The sequence below is a fragment of the Varanus komodoensis genome, unplaced genomic scaffold (genome assembly GCF_004798865.1).
Source record: "Varanus komodoensis strain SLA01 unplaced genomic scaffold, ASM479886v1 scaffold12, whole genome shotgun sequence".
Lineage (NCBI taxonomy): Eukaryota > Metazoa > Chordata > Lepidosauria > Squamata > Varanidae > Varanus > Varanus komodoensis.
In genome coordinates, this window is record NW_025335349.1 from 25,986,657 (window position 1) to 26,007,639 (window position 20,983).

A 20,983-nucleotide genomic window follows, 5' to 3' on the forward strand; every position below is an offset into this window, starting at 1 on the left:
CCAAGTTACCTGCCCTTGCACTAGAGCACTGGAACTGGATGCAGGAAATGCAGTTAAAACCTCTGCTTAGCCATGACGTTTAGTGGCCAGCACTGGGCAAATGGCTGTTTTGCAATTTAACCTAGCTTGCAGTGTAGCTGACTTCCTGAAGCTGCACTCCAAATTTCTTGGAGGAAGGGCAAGCACAAGTCAGAAATGCAGCTATTCATGCGTATCTAATGATAGGCTCAAGCAGCTCTGGACAGTGCTGTGTAGAGAAAGTGCATGGCCCACCTGTGGATGCATAACAAGGAGGTTCACAATGAGACAGAGTGTAAATGTGCACACATTGCTATTCTTGGGAGCATCTGTGTGCACACATGTCTGTGTTGGGAGAATCAACTCAGTCAGGAAGACAACAGAAGAATAGACATGTCTATGAAACTCATGTGCAACCTTCAGCCACTTCCTTGAAGCTAGAATTGGAAGTAGCCGAGAGACATGTGGCTGAGATAAGAGCCACGTGAAAACATTCTATTCTACCTGTCCCTTAGTACTTATTTATGGGGTCCTGATCCACCTTGTATTCCTTTGCTGTGCTACAGAAGCATCCCAGCATAAACTGAGGCTCTCCTGTATGTTGTAGTCATGCTGAGGTCCACGTTGTTGTGTTTGGGTTTTTCCCTCTGAGTGAGCCAGCACCTAGTGCAGCTTCATTGCAGCTGTTTGCTCAGATTGCTGAGAGGCAGGGAAAAGGGAGGGGGCTGGAGTTAGTGAAGCCGTGACATTAGCTTGATCAAAAAGACCATTTCGTATATTAAGCTCATAAAACTGCAGCTGCAGCCAGAGCCCAAGGTCATGAAGTGTCATAATAATACCTCCTCTCAAAACCAATCTCAGCCTCCATCAGCACTGGAAATATTCAGAAGGGGGAATATTCTGCTGCTTTCCTGCTAATCCTAGCAAGACCTGGAGGTCCCAGGGCAGCCTCCATGAGAAGGTAGACTTCAAATGCTCAAATGCATCTAGAGGATTATTGTTTTTATCCCATGATGTGAACCTGGCTTCACAACTTGGCTGTGCAGATATTTTTCTTGCATGTCAATGGATCTCTTGATTTTGCTCCTCCCCTTATGCTTCAGGTGGGTTCTCTGTGGCAGTTTAAAAAAAAGTAAAGCTGGAACATTTGTTCACATATATATTCATTTTACAGAATGCACAAATAACAGGTATAAGCAATTGCGAAATTGTTGTGCTGAGGGTGTGAGGGGGAGAGGGAGGCAATTCTGCAAGGATGAAGCAGAGGACTTAAGGGCTTGAGATACTTGTCCTGTGCAGATGTAGGATCACAGACTCATAGAATAACTGAGTTGGAAACAGCCAAGCAGGCCATCAGGCCCAACCTGCTGCTGTTGCAGGACACCAAGTTACACCATCCCACTCGGATGGCTGTCCAGTTTCTTTTTTAATGTCTCTAGTGTGGGAGAGCCCACCACCTCTCTAGGCAGCTGGTTCAACTGTCATTTTGCTGTGATAGAGAGGAAGCTTTTCCTGATGTCCAGCCTGAACCTGGGTTGTCAAGGCTTGAATTGATTATTCTGTGTCCTGCATTCTGGTATCAGCAAGAAGAGATCTTGACCTTCCTCTGTGTGGCAGCCTTTCAGGTCCTTATAGAGGAATATCATGTCCCTCCTCAGTCTTCTCTTCTCAAGGATGAACATGCGCAGTGATCTCAGTCTCTCCTCAAAGAACATTGTTTCCTAACCCTGGATCATTTTTGTTGCCCTCCTCTGAACTCTTTTCAATTTTTCTGCTTCTTTCTTAAATTATTGGTGCCCATAACTCGACACAGTATTTTAGATGGGGTCTGACTAGTGTAGAATATAGGGCAGTGATGATGAACCTTTTAGAGACCAAGTGCCCAAACTGCAATCCAAAACCCACTTATTTATCGCAAAGTGCCAACACTGCAATAAAACCTGAATACTGAGGTCTTAGTTTAGAAAAAACAACTCACAGCCAGTCCAAGCAAATACACACACACACACACACACACACACATACACACACATCCTTGGCAGCGCACTGACCAGCCATGGGAAAGCTCAGATGAGTCGTGGCTAATGAGTCGCGGCTTGTGATGTCATCATCTGGCGCCGCTACTCCTTTCCGAGCATGCGTATGGCCCCTATGTGCGCTGTTATCTGATGCTCGGCTGCTGGGGCGATGCTGGGGCATCTTGGCTCGTGTGCCAACAGAGAGGCTCTGTGTGCCCACTGCGGCATGAGTGCCATGGGTTCGCCACCACTGGTATAGGGGAACTATTACTGCCATAATTTGGGATCATGATACTTCCAAATATAGCTACTATTTAAGGAAAGTTGGTTATGATAACATCATACATATTAACCAATAGCTGCCTACCATACCTGGCTTATTCCAAGCATAGTATGAATTTGCAGAAACTTGTGGGGAGGGTTGCTCGGGGTAGAAGAATGTATAGGAGTTTTCAACACAGTTCTGTCATGCTTAAAATGGGATAACTCTCAGTTATTGAGGCAGTCAGCTATGGAGCACATAGTTACAAAGGGAAGGAAACTGGATGCCAAGGGAAGGAGGACAATATACACAGGAAGAATTGTGATGCTTTAATTTATAAAAATGAAAGCAGCCTGCTTCAAACATGGGAGGAGGTACAAGACTGATGTTGGGCCATGTGTGAAGTGAGGGAAAGTGAGGGAAAGTTGAGGGAAAGCTGGGCTCACGCAAGGGGTGAAGAAACTGTTGTCCTCCTCTTTAAATGCTTCATTTGTCATCATTAAAAGCTTACAAATATGGGTGGGCTCTGGTTGCCTTGTACAGAGGTGTGGTCTTCCCTCATGAATGTTCTCTCTCAGTGTGGGCCTCCTCATTATGGAAGGCTTTCCTGACTAAGGCCCACCTGGCTGGCACCAACACTGCTTCCAGGCTTCTAGTGGTACATGATAGGACATGTCAGCCGTTTTCACAGGCCTTGATTTATTGACATTGTTTTAATTGTTTAAACTGCTTGAAATATTGTATATTAGGATTTTATGCTGTGATTTTGATTTTTTTGCTTCAGCTACTGGGTAGTATAGAATTGAAAATATTAATAATGCCCACCCAAAATGCAAATTCCTTCCTTTGCTTCTTATACAGCATCTTCTCTTAAAGGTTAACAACCCCTGCTGCCCCTGCATTTGGTCAGCACAACAAACTATGGCAACCCTTGTCTGGGGGTTGAAAATTCAAAATGGCCACCAACACATGCCACAACTCACTGTGGCTTAAAGCCACAGTGGGCTGCAGTGATTACATGAACCAACCCATTGTTTATGTGTCTACCATTTCAGTTTCCATTGGCTGGATACAGACAATAGTGCTTTTGGAGGATTGAAGGTGGACTGAAAGAGGGAATCTTCCTTCTGCCCACTCTTGGCCTCTGATAAAGAAATTTTGCAGATTTTCTGAGGCAATTGTTTGAAAAACCTGCAAAATATTTTTGACTCAAGCTGACAGTGAGATAAAAGAAGAAAAATCTCAATTCACTTAAGAATGTGTCTGTTTCCTGCCTTTATTTCTTAGTCTTTGTTTTTTTGTTTCTGATTTTGCAGGTTAAATGCTCTGATAATGGAAAGCATGCTTCTTCCAATATGAATCATTACCAGCATCTGGCTAGTTCATGCAGGATGGGCACTTTCCTTTTGCATTATATGGCCAATTTGTGTGTCCGTTGTTTTTAAAAAGTTAATAAAAGAAAAATACAAACATGGGAGACATAATTGCACTGACAATGAATAGTTGAGCTACTGAGTAACTAAGATAGCTGAGTCTTGCAAATACAATTTATTTATATGTGTGAAAAAGCCCTAAGGATTTTTTTTAAAAAGGGATCTTTAGGGTACATAAATTTTCTTCCTATTCATGGCTGCCATGGCAAACCCTAATAATAAATGGTGTGGGCTACTAACCATGACATCTCTTCAATTAGAAGGACCTCCCATCCTAATTCTGAGGAGATAGCAAAAAACCTACCATGCCTGCAAAGCAAGCACACATATGCCTCCTCCATGAGGATGGAGGATCTTTTGCTCTTTTGCCTTGGGCTTTACATTCATGCCGCAACACTTCCATTTTTGCCTCCATTGAGCTTCGCTGCCCATTTCACATATCTCATTAGCAGCAGCTGGCTTGTCCATTCAGGTGGCCTGTGAATTTACAGGGATTGTCAGCTAAGCATTTTACGGGAAATAGGAGGGAGAGAAAGGGACAAATGCCAGGATTTGTAAGCCCCATAAACCTCGCCTGCTCCAGTTTTATCTCTGTGTCAACCCAGTGAGGAGAGCAGCTTTTGGTTACCCCAGGCCTGTTAAATTAGCACTGGGCCCTGCATTCCATGGTATAAATATCTGCCATTGTAATGCTCAGGAATGCAAGTGTGTTGGAGTCTAAAATTAAAGAGCCGGGAATAAGGCTTCTCGAGTTACTAGAAACAAGACTCCATTGTGTCCCCTTTGGGCTCTGGCCTGATACAGGAAAGTTGCCTGTTAGTATTTAGAGACCACTCTAGGTTAAATGCATGAGCCAAGCAGGCCATTCATTGGAAAATTAGGATACACATCTTTAATTGAAACCCTCTTGACTGCACAGTTATCTTGCTCCAGAATTCCAGCTGGTTTGTACAGGACAGAAGGTGTTTCAGGGGAGCTGAGGAGCCCCAGAGTTTGTCCTCGAGAGACTGCCATTTCTTTTGGTGGCAGGGGGTTCCGTGCACAAGTAGAGTTTGTGAACCATGTTGGAAATGCCAAGTGAGCATTGAAGGGTAAGATGATCATGGTACTTCTAACAATAATCCTATTTGTGCAGTTCTTTTGGGGTATGCAGAGGATGTGAGCAGATGCCTGGATGGGTAAGTGCAGCCATTTGTGTATTATGTCTTGTTTGGTGTGGCAGGGGAGTAACATTTGGTTTGGCTGGGGAAGTGATCAATGCCTCCTTACCAGAAAAGACACCTAGAAGAAGCAGTGATAAAGCCACTCCTTAAGAAGCACTCCATGGATGTAGAAGATCTAAACAATTTTAGACTGATTGCATAGGTCCCTTTCCTGGACAAGTCTCTGAGCAAGTAAACTCTGATGATATCGACACACTCTTGGATGAAATTTATTTTCTGGAGCTGTTCAGTCTGAATTCAGGCATGGTTTTGGTAATGATACTATCTTGATCACCTTGTGATGACCTGTGTCAGGTGACCGAAACCCTGTTGATTTCTTGGCAGCATTCAGTACCACTGATTGTGGTATCCTTCTGGAGCAGCTCAAGTTAGGAACTGGGGGGTGGGGGGCATTGCTTTGTGATGATTCACTTCCTGCTTGGACATCTATTTCCAGACATGGTGCTTGCATGGTATTGTTTGGGCCCATGGAGCCCCCACTGTTGGGTTCTGTAGGGTTGATTCTATTTCTGAGTCATTTAAGATCTACATGAAACCATTGAGAGGCACCAGCCAGAGTTTTGCGGTGCACTGTCATCAGTGCTGGTGTAATGAAGCTGTGTTTCTCCCTTTCATCTCAGATGGATACAGCTGAACCAATGTGTGGCCTTGGTAATAAACTAGATGAAAGCTAATAAATGGAGCTCAGGCCAGATGAGACTGAGGCCTGCTAGTGGGTAAATCCTCTGTCCAGACAGGGAAAATACTGTATTGTCAGATATGGGTGGGGCCACTTTCCCTTGAAGGAACAGGTGAGTGGCTTTACTCCTGGATTCACCATTGCCATTGGAGGCTCAGGTGGCCTCAGTAGCATAGAGGTGCCTTCTGACAGTTTTGCTTGGTAGCCTGGCTGTGACCATTTCTAGGTGCAGACATCCTGGTGTTAATGGTCTGTACTTTGGCAACCTTTAGGTAGGCAACTGCAGAACACTCTATGTTCGGTTGCCTTTGGAGACTGTTCAAATACGGAAGCTAGTGCAGAATTTGGCACCCAGGTTATTGACTACGACTCAGTGGTGTGAGCTTATAAATCCAGTCCTGACTCACTTGCACATGCTGCCAGTTTGTTTCCAGGAGGAATTCAAAGTGGCAAATTTAACCTATGAAGCCCTACATGGTTCAGAACCTCATTGCATCAAGGGCCAATTCTCCACCGATGAACCAAATCAGGGGCAGCCAAAGGGAGCAGGCTGGCACACTCTTGCTGGGGCTGATCTTACAAGGCTGCGGAGGTGGAGGGGGCTGGGTTAGGACTGGCTGCTGCAGCCTGCTGCACCAAGGGGATGAGCTTCCACCATTGGCTGCTGCTGCCCAGTCAAACCACAGGTAAATACCTTCCTAGTGCTGACACAGCACTGCCTCCCTGTGCCAAGACTCACACTCAGATTATGGAGGAAAAGGAAACTCGAAAATCCTCAGCCCCGACTCCTCCCAATTTTAGTCAATTCCTGACCCTCTCCCCTTAACCTTCTGAGAGAGGGACTGTAACAATAGGGAGAGGGGCTCCCCCCACGGCAATCCCTGTAGTCCTATTTTCAGTGTTTCATCCAAACACTGGCATAACTTAACAAAAAGTTAAGATGCCTGCAATCTATTATAAGCCATGAAAATTAAGCATTTTCCATCCCTCTCAAGGGCTCTTCACATGGCCAGCAAAGTAGGATAGCACGTTTCTGCCATAGGTTGACTGCAGGCTGGATTTGATTTAAATCATGATTTAAATCACTAGTCAGTAAGACTAGATTTAAATCATGACTATCTACATAATTTGCACACATGCCTGCCTTACCCATAGGCACAGGAACTTCATTAAAATATTCCCAAACTGGGTGTCTTCTATGGCCTGCTGCCATTATAGGTTTTGTCCTCCAGGGAAAGAATAATATGATAAACCCAGGCTATACTCAAAAAGATCCAAAGACTTATGGAGTATTCCACTCAAAAGGTTTCACTTTCATGTTTACTGCTTGCCCTCACTTCGCACACTTAGCTTCTTGTGCAGATTTATTCCACTCCCAACAATCTTCTTGTGTTCAGTGAATTTTTTGAAACTTAGCACTTACGGGGTAAGGGACAGAATTGTGTACACAGATTTGCAAGAGAACAATGGGATGAAGATCTTTTTCTCAACTCTGAAAATTTATTTTATAACATTTTTGCTGTGGAGAAGAGGCATGTGATCTCTGCAGACACCAATTCACAGTTTTGAGAACTGTAAAACCAAGCATCTGTGATAATAACTTATAGAAAGAAAAATTGCCCAATAATCTTATAGAAACCTCTGGAAGAACATGACATTGTGAATGGATTAATGGAATTCATTTACCAAAAAAATTAATCATTGGATGAATGTACAGACTCATGCTATATAATTAAGACTAATCCTTATTTCATGATGAATAACCTTTGTTCTATAGCATATCTTAAGCACCTAAACCATCTTTAGATAGATTTTTCCTGAAAAAAGCATTTTATTTAAAAATGATTTAAATCAAAAACATTTGATTTAAATTTTAAAAATCCAGTTTATTTATTTAATTATACAGTTTGGTTGGCTGTGTGTCTTGAAACTTTTGCATTTGCAACATGCCAAGGTGTGCAATCGGTATATTGCACTGCATGCTTTCAGTCACACTAATATCCTTCAACTGTAATAGAAAAAATGTGGTCAGCCTACAGTAAAAGCATTTGATCTTGTCCTTTGCTTTAACATGAGAAGCCCTCCAGTGATTCCATCGTAAAACCCTGGGAGTGTAGCCCTAGGATGGCAGGCATTTGAGGGCTGTGCTTGCAGCATCTAGTTCAGCCTGCTCCAATCGGGACTGCAGCTTCTGTGATCAGTTAGCATGGGCAACAACAACAAAGACTCAAAAACACAGGCTTGCATAACATCTGTGCATGTTCTTTTATACATTTAGGTGCTATTTTAAAAATAAGTGATATAATGTAAACAGATATACAGGGCGGAGGGAAGATTTGTCTGGGTGAGCCAAGTGCCTTCAGTGTCTGCCGTTCAGGTGCTAATGGCCAATGGGCAATTGCAAGGCCTGGCCTGCTGTCCCTCCTGAGGCTTCATGGACACCCCTATGTAAAGGACATGTCCGAACAGCAAACTCTCCTCTGCAAATAAGGACAGGTGCCTCTCCCCGCAGCTGCTCAATGGAGGTCCATCACAGCCCTCACTCTCACCATTGTCATGGGAGAAGCCCTTGCTCATACAGTCCACCTTCAGGGTGGCACCAGGGCCACAGCTGACAGGAGCTCTGCAGGGCTGCTGTTGTGTCGCGTTGCAACCTGGCTCAGTGGCTCAGCCAGGCAGAGTATTCTGCAGAAGTGACACTGACCCACTCTGAATCCCTGGCTGACAAATTAAGGAGAAGGTTCTCAGTGATAGATTTATGAGATCCATCATCATCATCATCATCACTTTATATTCCACCTTTCTTCCTTTCCTTATACCCTTACAGGTTCCCTGTAAGTCTTCTCACTGGCCATGTCTTCAGAACACCGCATCCTCTTCCACATCACCCCTCTCTGTGTGGTGCAGTGGTTAAGAGCATCAGACAGGGACTCAGGCAGTCTAGGTTCTAGTTCTCACTCAGCCATGGAACAAACTGGGTGACTTTGGGCCAGCCACAGACTTTCAGCCCAATTGCTGTTGTGGGGATAAGATTGAGAGCAGGAGGAGGAGAATGATGTAAGATGCTGTGAGTTCTGTGTAAGAAAGAAAGCAGGATATAAATCTAATTAATAAATAATTGCACATTCCATCCTTAGTCTTCTGGAACTCTGTGGTTCACACATCAGCTTTCTGGTACCATCCTGTCCCAGTTGGCCCTGGGTAAGCAAGTGGGGTTTTTGTGTGGATGTGTCCAACACCATATTTCTTCATTTGCACTGCAGTGAGCCTCTGGGCTACCACGCAAAGATGAATTGTCCTCTTCTTTGATTGCATTGTAGATGTAGGTGAAAGTGCATGGCGATTGTGACAGTACATGGAAGTTACAAGTTGTTGATGAGGACTGTATCATGTGCAGCCCCTGTGACCCCTTGAAAATAATTCAATGAAGTAAATAGGGTGAACTGTGATATATGAGAGGAAGTCTTCCATAATCAAGTGGCAGGATTTCCCGAGAGCGAAGTCCTTCCTCTTTCAGAAGGCAAGTCCTGGATTCAGTCTGATAGATGGTTGATGAAAACCCCTTTTTGATTCAGAAGAGGCATCCCCACATGTATTTGACAGTAGAGTAAGGATGCCTCTTCAGAGATGCCTGTTCTCACCCATTCATGCATCCTCTAACAGCAAAGCAGATTGTCATACAGAGTCAACCAATTAATTTACCAATTGATTTAAACTCATATAGTTATCCAACTGAATGATTCTATTGGGTGACAGATATATAATCTAGGGCTTTCTATATGTATATGCATATCTGATTTCTATGATCTAAGATAATGGGTAGATTTCTGATCATTCTTGAGACAAGCTGTAACACTGTTTACTCACCTGTAGTATTTTAGTTAAGTAACAGTATTAATGAAAAACACACATAGAACTTATAATATGAACCAAATAGTAACTAACTTAGCACAGTTTCTGGACAAAACTTGCTTGTCCTGGTTTCTTCACCCTGTTGTTGCCACCAGTTTCAGTTATATAGGTTGTCTTTTCTTCCCTAGCTGGGCTGCTCTAACTGCCTTTACCACAGTCTTCCCTTCCCTTAACTTCCGTTTTAGCACTTCTTCCCTTAGGTACTCGTAGCTACGCTTCTTCCTCTTCAACCATTTCTCTCTCCTCTTCAGCCCCAGCATGAGCCTCTGGCCTGGCTTAAGCCACAGGACTCTACACATTCCAGCTCAGTGTACAGAACTGCTCTCACCACATGCAACTTGTTGGGACTTGGTTGGTTGGTGGCGGTATTTACCGTCAATCCATGAGATGCGTCAGTTACAGATCTTTGAATATTCAGTTGCTCTAAAGGACACAAACCAGGCAAACTTTTTTAAAAAGCAAATTATTTTAAGCTGTGCAATGAAGTATTTACCTTAAGTGCCATCAAAGCAGCAGAAGTTGACCATATGCTGGGAGGCTAATGCATTGAGGGGCTTTCCCCCTTCCTCCCCACTGCATCTTCTTTTGCTCCGAGTTCTGGGTTAAATGCATTTTTAGTACTGCTGCATTTAGAGTCCTACCTAAAGTCCTGGCTCCAGGATTCTGCTCCCTCCATGTGCTGGGCTTTTTTCCTTTCCTTTCCCTTTCCTTAAAGGCAACCCGCCCTCCCCCATTAGCTACATGAATTTTAAGCACAACCAGATGTGAGAGGTGAGGCTGATAAACCCCACCCAGTCCTTTGTGCTCAGAAGAAGGTCTTATACTCTCTTCTTTTACCTTTTTCTGTTTTTTAAAAAGTCAGAATCTTGATTCATTCCAGCAGGTAATGGAGTTGGCATATATATTGCCCTGACAGGAATACAATTGGTTCAGCATGTTTGGAGTAGCTGTGAGAAAGGTGATGGCTTTACTTATGAGATAGATAAATCCCAACTTGTCTTAAATGGGTTTATTATTATCATTACATTACAGTATATTACATTTATACTCCACCTTTCTTCCTCTTACAATGAATTCAAGCTGGTTTACCAGGTTCTCCTTTCCATTTTATCCTCACAACAAGAAGCCTGTGAGGTGGGTTAGGCTGAGAGGGAGTGACTGGCTTAAAGTCACTCAGTGAGCAACATGGCTGAGTGGGGACTAGAACCCAGATTTCATGCATCCCAGTCCAGCGCTCTAGCCAGTAGACCACGCCGGCTCTTGAGCCCAGCCAGGTGTTTGTATACAAGGTATGTACTGACAAAAGTTCACTCTGTCAGTATTTATACCATCATCAAGGATGTCTCAGAATGTCTCTTTCTTGCTTATAGAATCACTTTTTGAAAGTGACTGCAAACATACTTAAACAGTTATGCTGGTGCTAGGCAAATCCAGGGTAAATCCGAGAACATGGCGTAACAGGAATCCAGGATTTATTAATGCAAATATGCCCCAGTGGCCATGGGATTAACAGGCCTAGTTTAAAACATTATCATAGGCCATATTAGAATTGCCAATCTGTATTTTTGGTACCAAGTCAGGTTTGTAGAAAAACTAAATCCAACTAAATCTCATGCTGATTTTAACTGTTAAGGTGCTGCAGTGGTTTTTACAGTGCACTACTCTGTTGTTCTAATTCCAGTTATCCCTTTGTAATACACCCAATCCAGATATGACTTTGTCTACTCTTTCAGTGGCTTCTGGAGAGTATGACAAGTGCTTTCTTACCACTCTTTCTCAAAGGATGATTGAAGTGGACTACAAATGCATATTAAATAAATCACATGCTCTATCCCTTTCTATAGAAATAGAAACTCTGCCTTGATTCATTTATGAATTATGTCAGAGGAAGAACTGGGTGCTCTGACTGTGTATGGTCCATGATATAGACCAAATGTAGTGGGGAGACCACGTAAGAGTTCAGCACAGGCTGGTTATGCCCTGGGGTCAGTGACAAAATACAGCTAAAACTCACTCTAGCAAAGTCAACCATTCCAACAGAAGCTGAGATCAAACCTGGGGAGTCAGTCAGAAGGACTACTCAGCAAGGCCAAGATCAAATATCAAGGAGAAGGCCAAGGGACAGATAGTCTCAAACTCAGGAGGAGCACCAGTGACAGATTTGGAGCACACTTGGCCAAGGCACCCCCAATAGCCAGTTCCATCGGCAGTTCTACCTTCTCTCTTCCATTGGCCCCAGCTACTAATGCTCCTTACACTCTTTCTCATCACTGCTATCACTTGCTGGCTCAGCAGGCAGAGAGCCAGTGAAGAGGGATGCAGTGGCATCTACTCCTCCCCTTCTCACCTGTTTGTCTGGGCCAGAGTGAGAAGCAAATGAACAATCATGTTGCAAAAGTGCAGAGGAATAGTAATTCCAGGGGCTCCTGGAATTTGAGTTGAACCCTGCTGCTGGTGGCCCTCAACAAGTGCCAAATCACATCTACCTTTGATACCACCCCTCTCCAGTAATAAGGTAAGGTCAGGAGCCAGAGACATGGGCTGTTTACCAGGCAGTTAGATTACAGAGAAGACCTGCTTTGTCCTAGCAGTAGATAGACCTAAGGCTTAAGTGGGCAGATTTTCAGAGCCCTGCCCACTTAAGCTTTTGGCAAACCATTCACTCCTCCTTTAATTCTGTGTGCAAGATGGGTTCAACAGGAGGTCTGTGTGTGGCTGCCACAGGGGCTTGTTGTGGGTGGTGCCTGTGGGAGTGATGGGCCAGGTGGCCGGGTGTCTCGGGTTTTTGGTCCTTGGAGTCTACGCCAGAGGGAAGAGACATCCTATTCTGTGCATAGGATAGGCATGACACAGGAGATGCCTTGAATTTGCACAGAGGAAGACAGAAAATGAATTAGTTCAGTCCCCTGTTACATGCATTTCCCCCTCCAATTAGTGGCACAGTTATATTTATTGAGCATGTAGATTCATGTACACTTTTTGGAGATTGAAAAGTACGTCCTGATATATAACATTAATAAATCAGGCAGATGAAATTAGTTCAAGCCATATAAATGGATAATCAACTTGCCACTCTGGCATGCTACTCTAAAATAGATTGGCAGATGATAAACCACCTAATAGGGGAATGAGCTAGGAAGATTTTAAGTGAACATTATACTGTGAAATCTCTCTTGAGTCTGCATTCCTTCCTGTTCTTAGAAAAAAACCTTGTTTGCAGAACTAGTATGTTTGTTAGAATGTGTTTAGTCCAGTTTTAGAGTAAGAATGGCCCAAAATCTGCAGGACTAGGAGCATGTCCTGTGCTAATCTGAGGTGGCCCTCTGCGCCCCTAGGTCCTATGGGTACTCTAGAGCAAACACAAGGTCTGCTTGATATACTCATGCCTGTACACCCACAGGCATGGGTGGTGTCCACATGTGACATATTTCCTTTAGGAAATCTTGGTGTGCACTTACAGAAAACATGTCTGCTGCAGCTTCAGAGCAGAAATACATCTGGTAGTCTTTCTCTGACTTTGCCGTTCACTGCTGATTTTGTGGATGCTTTGTCTTCTTAGAGGTTTTCTAATCTTGAATTGGAAACATGTAAAGGGGTGACTCTCCCTTGATGACTCTCCTTTGGTAGCCTGTCACAGTGGGTGAGACTTCCCTGTAGTTTGGAAAGTATACAGAATTTCACACTAATCAAGAGAAAAATTTAAAGATCTAGGTTTGCCCTGGAGTGATAGCTGAGCCTCTTTTGATTTGAGAGAAGCTGGATATGCCACTATTTCTTTGTGAAGGTAGAAGAGTACTGAAATGTACTTAAAGGGGAGAGGGAAGAGGAACAATTTCAGAATCATAACAATATACTTCAATTTCAAACTGCAAGCAAAATAATTCCCTCGTTTATTTTTTTTAAATTTGACCTATGTTGGTCACCATTGATTTCTCAAAAACTATCAAAAATTTGCACCTGAATGAAGGCAATGACCTCATCTTTAATTTTTTAATTCTTAGGCATACACATTTCTATCCTTATATTGCATTTCTCTGCCTGTCTACTGGTGTTAAATTAATGGTTTAAAAAATGTTATGTGGAAGGTACGAGAGGGAATGTGAAGCTGAGACTGAGGGAAATGGATCTGCTTTCATAACATGTTCCAGCAGGGATAATCCTTTGGGCCTTCAAGTTTTATTCTTGTGCATTGGGCTCTGAGAGGAATTCCACGGAATCGTTCATGTTGGGGCTGCAGCAGCAACAATGCAGTATAGATCCCAGCCATTTGTGAGGTACCCTCTTTAATCTTTGTTTGTGGGCAAAGTTCCTGAGTGAAAGAACAAGCCCATTGTGAGTTTCTCACTGGGATATTAAAAGTGAACTTTCCCCTGACACGCTGTTATGCTGTTTAGCACAAAGTGGCATGGACAGAGTGTGGGGTTTTTCTTTTCTTTTTAACTGCCTCAAGTCTGCTTTAAGTCTCATTTCCATCCTAAATAGTAATAGTGTTCTCTGCTGCACAGGGTCTTTTGTGATTTTTTTTCATGAGTGTATGAATGCCATCCTCAGCACTTATTTGTTGGTGCTACACTTCTCTAGACTAGAATATTTGATGAAATGCTCATGCCAACCTGTTCTAACCAACCAAGAAAGTTAAGAATGAAACAGTTGCTATGGAATGAGATAATCTCCTTTTTGTCAACAAGCTTTTTTCTGATTTTTAATCAGACAGTTTTCTTAATGCCGCCTGTCCATTCTCTAGAAGCTGAAACTGAGGTACAATAGTCCTGTGTAAACTATGGGTGTGTTATCTCCTTTCTCTTACCTTAAACCCAGAGCAGACTATTCTGCTTTGGCATTACGACACCGGCTGGGTCCACACAATCACTGGGAAGAGGAGCCATGCTGGCTTCATTTCTCCTTCCCACAAGTGCAATCTGCCTAATTACCTGCACGCTGGGTGGCTTGCCATATCATCTGAATCTGGCCAGATGCATGATTGGGGTGACTTCCAAACCAGCCCAGAACAGATGGCTTACTGGAGTGTTCTGGGATGGTTTGGGACCATCCTTTGCCACACACCTCCTTAGGTTCAGACAACACAGTAACCTGTGTACAGCGAGGGTAATTAGGCAAATCACATGACTTGAGCAAGGCCTGGGAAAAGAAGCCATGGTGGCTTCTTTGCCATGGTGATGTGCAAACCTGACCACTCTGCTGGATGCGCCCACCATGAGATGCATAGGTGCCCAGGGAGAAATCAGTGCTGTTCTTTGCTTCAAAAAGGGACAGTGACGAGAAAGCAGACGTAGATTCCTTGCTGTTGCATGTACAACTGCTGACATGAGCAAGGGATAGCTAGAAGCCTGGGAAACATGGTCCTCCCTTGAGTTCTGACCAGGAAGCATTATTAATTGGACTATCCTGGAGTTGCAAGAAGGATGCTTTCTATGACTGAGACATTTGGATTTTTAACAGATTCAAATGAGTGCATTGATTACCTTGTTAACTGAATAAACATTGAACAAAGACATCCCATAAAGATCAATGATGAGAGATTCAGGACAGATAAAGAAAGTGAATTTCTACACAACACAAAAGAAATTTGCTACCACAGACTGTAGCGTTGGTTACACGTTGGCCACTAGTCTGGAAATCGTTAAAAGTGGATTAGACAATTCATAGAAGACAAAGCTATCAATGGCTACTGGTCAAAGAGCTTTTCTACATGTGGCATTTATTGTTGCTCTTGTGGTTCCTTGCTCATGGTGGTTTCTGGCATCTAATGATTCTGAATGTAATCTTCCAGTTTAACTTTTAAGAGCATTTCCCCTGGTTTTCTTTTTCTTTCTTTTTTTAAGAGTGGGGAAAATGGGGCATTATTTCTGAAATCAAAGAACTACTGCATTGCATATTTGGATTATTCTGCTATAGCACAGTGCCCCCTAAAGGAAAAGCAGGAAAGTAAACTGTGTAGAACTCAGATCTCAATTCTGCAAGAAAACTGACTAGTTTTGTTAACAATCCTGTGTCGTAAAGCTGAAGGGATGGATGGATGGATGGATGATATATCTCCAGGATCAAAAACAGCAGTGTGTAATGGCAAGCCACAGTGGGTGAGTCTCCCTGAGGGGCTGACAGCTTATTTATTTATATTTTTCAGCTTTATAAAGTGCTCCCATAGCCCTGCATGGGCTCGCTGGATGATGTACAACATAAGAATAAAACCAATCATAAAAACAAATAAAATACGTATAATACTACCATTACGGCAACTGCATACGTAGATCTACCTCGAAAAGTTGTTCTGAGGAGAAAGATTGCGTGGAGGAGGATCATGTAAGCTGCAGGAGGAAAGAGGGTGGGTATAAAAGCAATGTGGTAATGGCAGGCATGGGCTCCCTGTCTGAGACTTGGCATTTCTTACGAAACCAGAAAAGGTGGTTTTTGGGGTTCATTAATTGTACACCGTTCTGAGAGTGTCCACTATAGTCTTATATAGGTATATAAAAACAAGAAATAAATAAATAGCCATCCACAGCCCATGCCCTGTTTTAGGGTTGCTGCTGGCTTCTTAATCAAGGTCCCATCCTTGCCTGGCTCACTGGTAACCTGCTGCACCATGTCCCCTTGCTGCAGCTTGCATTTCCAAAATGGCAGCTGATAACACAATGACAGGCTCCACAGAGAAATCCACACATGGTGGCTTTCCTGTTACATGCAGACCGGATTGGCACGCCCTTGAGCGCCAGTTGCTAAGGAGCACAAGCTCACACCCTGCTTGCGACTTCGCACAGCAACTGGTTGGCCATTGTGAGAACAGATTAGATGGCCCTTTGGTCTGGTCCAGCACTACTCATCTTACACTCTTAAGGGAAGACTGATTGGTTATGTGGCAAAATTGTGGATGGAGAAGCTTTTTTAAAAATTATAACATTCAGTGGATGATCTCCTTAGCAATTTTTATGCAATTTGTTACACTTATAGTTTGTTACACACAGGACAGGTTGGTGCAATCGGCTCCAAATCCTGCATCATGTGTCACACTGTTCCTCCTTCTCTTTTGTACAGAAGCTTGTCAGCCTCTTAATAAGGCACAAGTGTTTCTGGAATAGTTTTTGAACAGAAATCTTAAGTGCTATCTCTTTCTTTAGCAAACGAATCCCTATTATCTCACAATCCCATTTTAAAATTCCTTAAACTTCTTTCCACCCTTTTCTTCTAGGAACCTGCATCATCATCAGGGTGGATATGCTGTTAATCTATAGCTTTAAGAGAAAAAATATAACAATATTAAATCCTATGCTGCTCTGTAGCCCTTGTTAGAATGCAGTTGTAGGCCGCCTCCTGTTCACTCTCTGGCATCATAGCATAGGATGGTTGAATGGTATACCAGGGCTTGGAGTCTGTTTTCCACTGCATTATTCACTGCTTGGCAACTTTCCACTCTTCAGAATCTCCTGGAGGAAATTGTCAGGGCCACAAGGGGTTCTGCTACAGGGCTCTGACTTGGAGCCATGCCATTTTTTTTATCTTCTTTTCCTTTCCAAGGAACTCAAGCTGGCATTCATAATGTTCTTCTTCCTCCTCCTCTCAATCTTATCCTCACAACAACAACCCTGTGAGGCAGGTTGGGCTGCAAGTCTGTGACTGGCCCAAAGCCACCCAGAGAGCTCCGTGTTTGACTAGGCACTAGAACCTAGATTGCCTGAGTCCCAGTCCTGCCCTTTTAACCACGACACCACACTGGCTCTTGCTATACATGACTCATCAAGTTACATACAACTCTCACCTTATTCAGGTAAGGTATGAGGAGAGGGAGTGCTCTAATCGTCTCTTTTCCTAACATGTTTCTGCCAGCCGGTACTTGTGGAGGACAACTCTGAAGAGTTTCCCGCCAGTGCCCATAAAGGCTCTCCACATGATTGAAAACCCGGATTTTTCCAAAGTTCTCAATCGCATGGAGAGGCTCTATGGATACAGGAGGTTCTTTTTGAAAAGTTGTACTCCAGAAGTGCAGAACAACAGAAGTATGTTGGAGAGGCAACTTTCCCTCTTCTCTTGAATTAAACACCAGAATGGGGCTGCTGTGGGTATTCATTCAAGTGAGGTACACCTGTACCCATTATCTGTACAGGAGATTAAGTAGGATTATTATCTGAATGACATAGCCATCTGCATGACTATGCATACAATGTGAATATACATCTAATGTAATATGAACCAACTGTTCTGCCAAATGTCACACAGTTTTCAGGTTACATTTAGGCTTGTTAGGGCAAACAACCACATACATAATCAGTCAAGCTCAACCCTGGTCAGTACATCTCAGTTTGAATAGAAATGCTGCATGCCCTGTCTGGAAAATGCACAGGCCTAGTTTTTAGAGTCTTGGGGGAAGAGGTTTCTAAAGCTGATGGGCAGCCACTGAGAACATATTGCTACACATCCGGTACAGGTAATATACTTAAGAGCTTCTGATCCATCTTAAATGTCATGGGAAAACATGGAAGCAATCTCTTATGCTGGGCTAGGATTGTTTAGGAGGCTTTTTGGCAATCTCACTTGTTTCATAATTTGCTTTCCCTTTTTCTATTGCAATGCACTGAGCTAAATGTTTTTGTGAGCTATCAGCTGTGACACCAGGGCCTGTTTCCTGAATAGCTGCCCAGCTATAAAGTGGGCCTTAATAGGCCCATCAATTAGAAGGAACAAGTGTTAAGTGTGATGTTCTTTGACCAACATGCTAGGAACCTCCTGAGCTAAAAGCATTAATGTCTGCTGTTTGAACAGAGGAGTCAGGGGCTGTGACATTCAGAATGATAAGCAATCCAAGGCTCAAGCTCTTGCTGCCACTTCTTCATGGATAGAACAGGGAACTGAGATACCATCCGAGCAAGAAAAAATGGGGCCTCATCATGCATGGCATGTTTGGTACTTAATAGTGTTTTCTTGCCCTGAGAGGAAAAACGGTCACCCTCGCCTAGCACAGCTGTGCATTGCTTGCTGGAATATAATCTAAACTGTTGATATGTCACTTCCAGGTGAACCAACAAGACAGGAGAAGGAAAAATATTTGTTATCAATTTCTTTCTTTCTTTCTTAAAAAAAAATAAAAATTCTGGATGTGGGATTATCATATTTTGCTGTTAAACCACTAATGAGCTGTGAGGAATGTCAACTTCCCCATGGGATCAGCCGGGTGCTCTAACAGGGAGGTGTCAGCATGGATTTCTGCTGATGGTGTCTATGGCTGATCAAACAGAGGAGTAATTAACCAGCAGAGACTTTTTGATCATTGTGTTACTTTTGAAGGGGATCAGCAAGGGGAGAGGAAGAGAAGGGAAGGATTTTTTGATCATAAAGCGGGTACAGCACCTGTGTTGTAATGAATATTTTAAACGAATGGAAACAAATCAAGATTTGATGTTCAGTTGCTGTCTTATTATTCCATTTAAATTTTATCCCAGTTTGTGACTGTAGCAGGGGCCATCTTGCATGACTGGTAAAATAAAATCCTGTATATGTACAAAACAGATCAAAATGCATAGTAAAAACAATAACATCAAGCAACAAAGAAACAACTAAAACTACAGCAAGGAATAAACACCTCAAACATCAGCCAATTTTCAGGTCATTTGTTCTAATCTGTCTTTTATTCCCTCTACACAGTAGGTTGGATCTATCATCCTGTTTCCCAAAATACTTTGTATCTTTAAAGCTAAAGTTGGTAAAGCGGGGATTAACCATGCTAATAGTATTTTTGATCATTTGGCAAAATATTTTATCAGGCCACTAAACTGTGTGCAGCTGAGTTATTTATCAACCCTTTCTGGGATATCTTCCTTTTCTGCTATTTCCTCTAATCAGCGAAACCCATTTCCTAGGTTCTGACTGCATAGAATACAGTGGACTAGGGTGGCCATGTATCCTCTTTTGCAAGGGACTATCCTCTCTTTTTGAAAGTCTGTCCTGTCCAATTCTGGGTGAAATATGAAGAATCATAAAAAGTGTTGCTCATTAGTGGTGAGTACTTGTATAATATGCAAGCATTCAGGCCACCAAGCTACAGTATTCTACACTATAGAGAGACTTTTGTATTTATTTTAAAGCATAATTACTTACTTCTAGGTTTGCATCTCTCTATATAAATTAGCACACGCAAAATGTATACACGTCTTTTTCATTATGCATTTCCTTCATATAAGTGGCTACTCTAGGTACACCATGTATTATGCTTTCTGTTCAACCCACTGTTCAAGTTTGCAGTGCTACGACACATTCAGATAATTTGTGTGTGGTAAAGGAATCACCCAGTCTCTGTTATTATACAGTGAGAGGTGCCAGCCCCCATTTAAAAAAAATCAAGCCACAAATGACCACCTAGAAATGGTTATGCATCCTTTGAGGTCACCATCATTACTTATCTTTCCTTCATGTTGGGCTCTTAGAATAACAGTACTGTGTTAATTTGTTTAATTAATTTCCATCCACCCACGAATAAGTGTTCTTTGAGTTGATGACAAAGAGTTAAGGGCACAATCATAAACATGTATAGACAGAAAAGATCTTACAATTGCCAACACAGCCAGGCCAGAATTGTGCTTAAAGAATAAAATACAGTATAAAACAAACAAGAAGAAATAAACATAAAGGTACAAAAGAGCTCCCATAAAATCGAAAAAGATGGGGTATCATTTCTTCCTGAAATGTAAGATGTGTGCCGCTCTCAGATCATTTAAAACAATCCTATAAACAATAGCCTTAGCCCTGATTTGGCCTCAGATTCGTATGTTCTTAGTTAAGAAGCCCATAGTTTGGCTATGAGCCTTTAATCACAGCTGCTTGCAACATTCAGAAGTGGGAGAGGAAGGGTCCACTATGATGGCAGCCTGGAATTTTTACTGGGGTCTCCCAAATTCCCAAAGCTAGATGTGTATACAGACTGCCTTTTTCTCACCTTCTTTGTTGCCCTGGGGAAGGATGATGGTGGCGCCCAGGAGACATCCCTGACCATCTGCTCTTCAAGGGCATGTGTTATGTTTGACTAGGGTTCTCTGTTAGCTGTCATGGGGCCCATCAATGGCTATTGCCACCTCGGAAAGGGAAAGCTCTGCGTTTTGTGCCCCTCAGCCTCTTCTTTTGGGGCCTTGTTGCAGCACAGCCAACTGGCCCTGCGCACTGCCAGAGATGCAAGGGTAATCAGGTAGGGGGATTAATTAGGATCAGGCCTACTGAAAGCATGACAAACTGACCTAAAAGGAGTTACCCCATCCCTCCCTTCCCCACCACTGCGCTCTCCCTTGCAGTCATTCTAGTCCCATTGGCTTTATGGCCATTTGGCAGATCAGAGAAGATAGGAAAATGTTAGGAATGACATAAATTGATGTTCGTTTTGGCTAGAAGCAGAATTTGTGGGGGTAGGGAGGAGAGGGAGCAACTCTTGATTTTTCAGA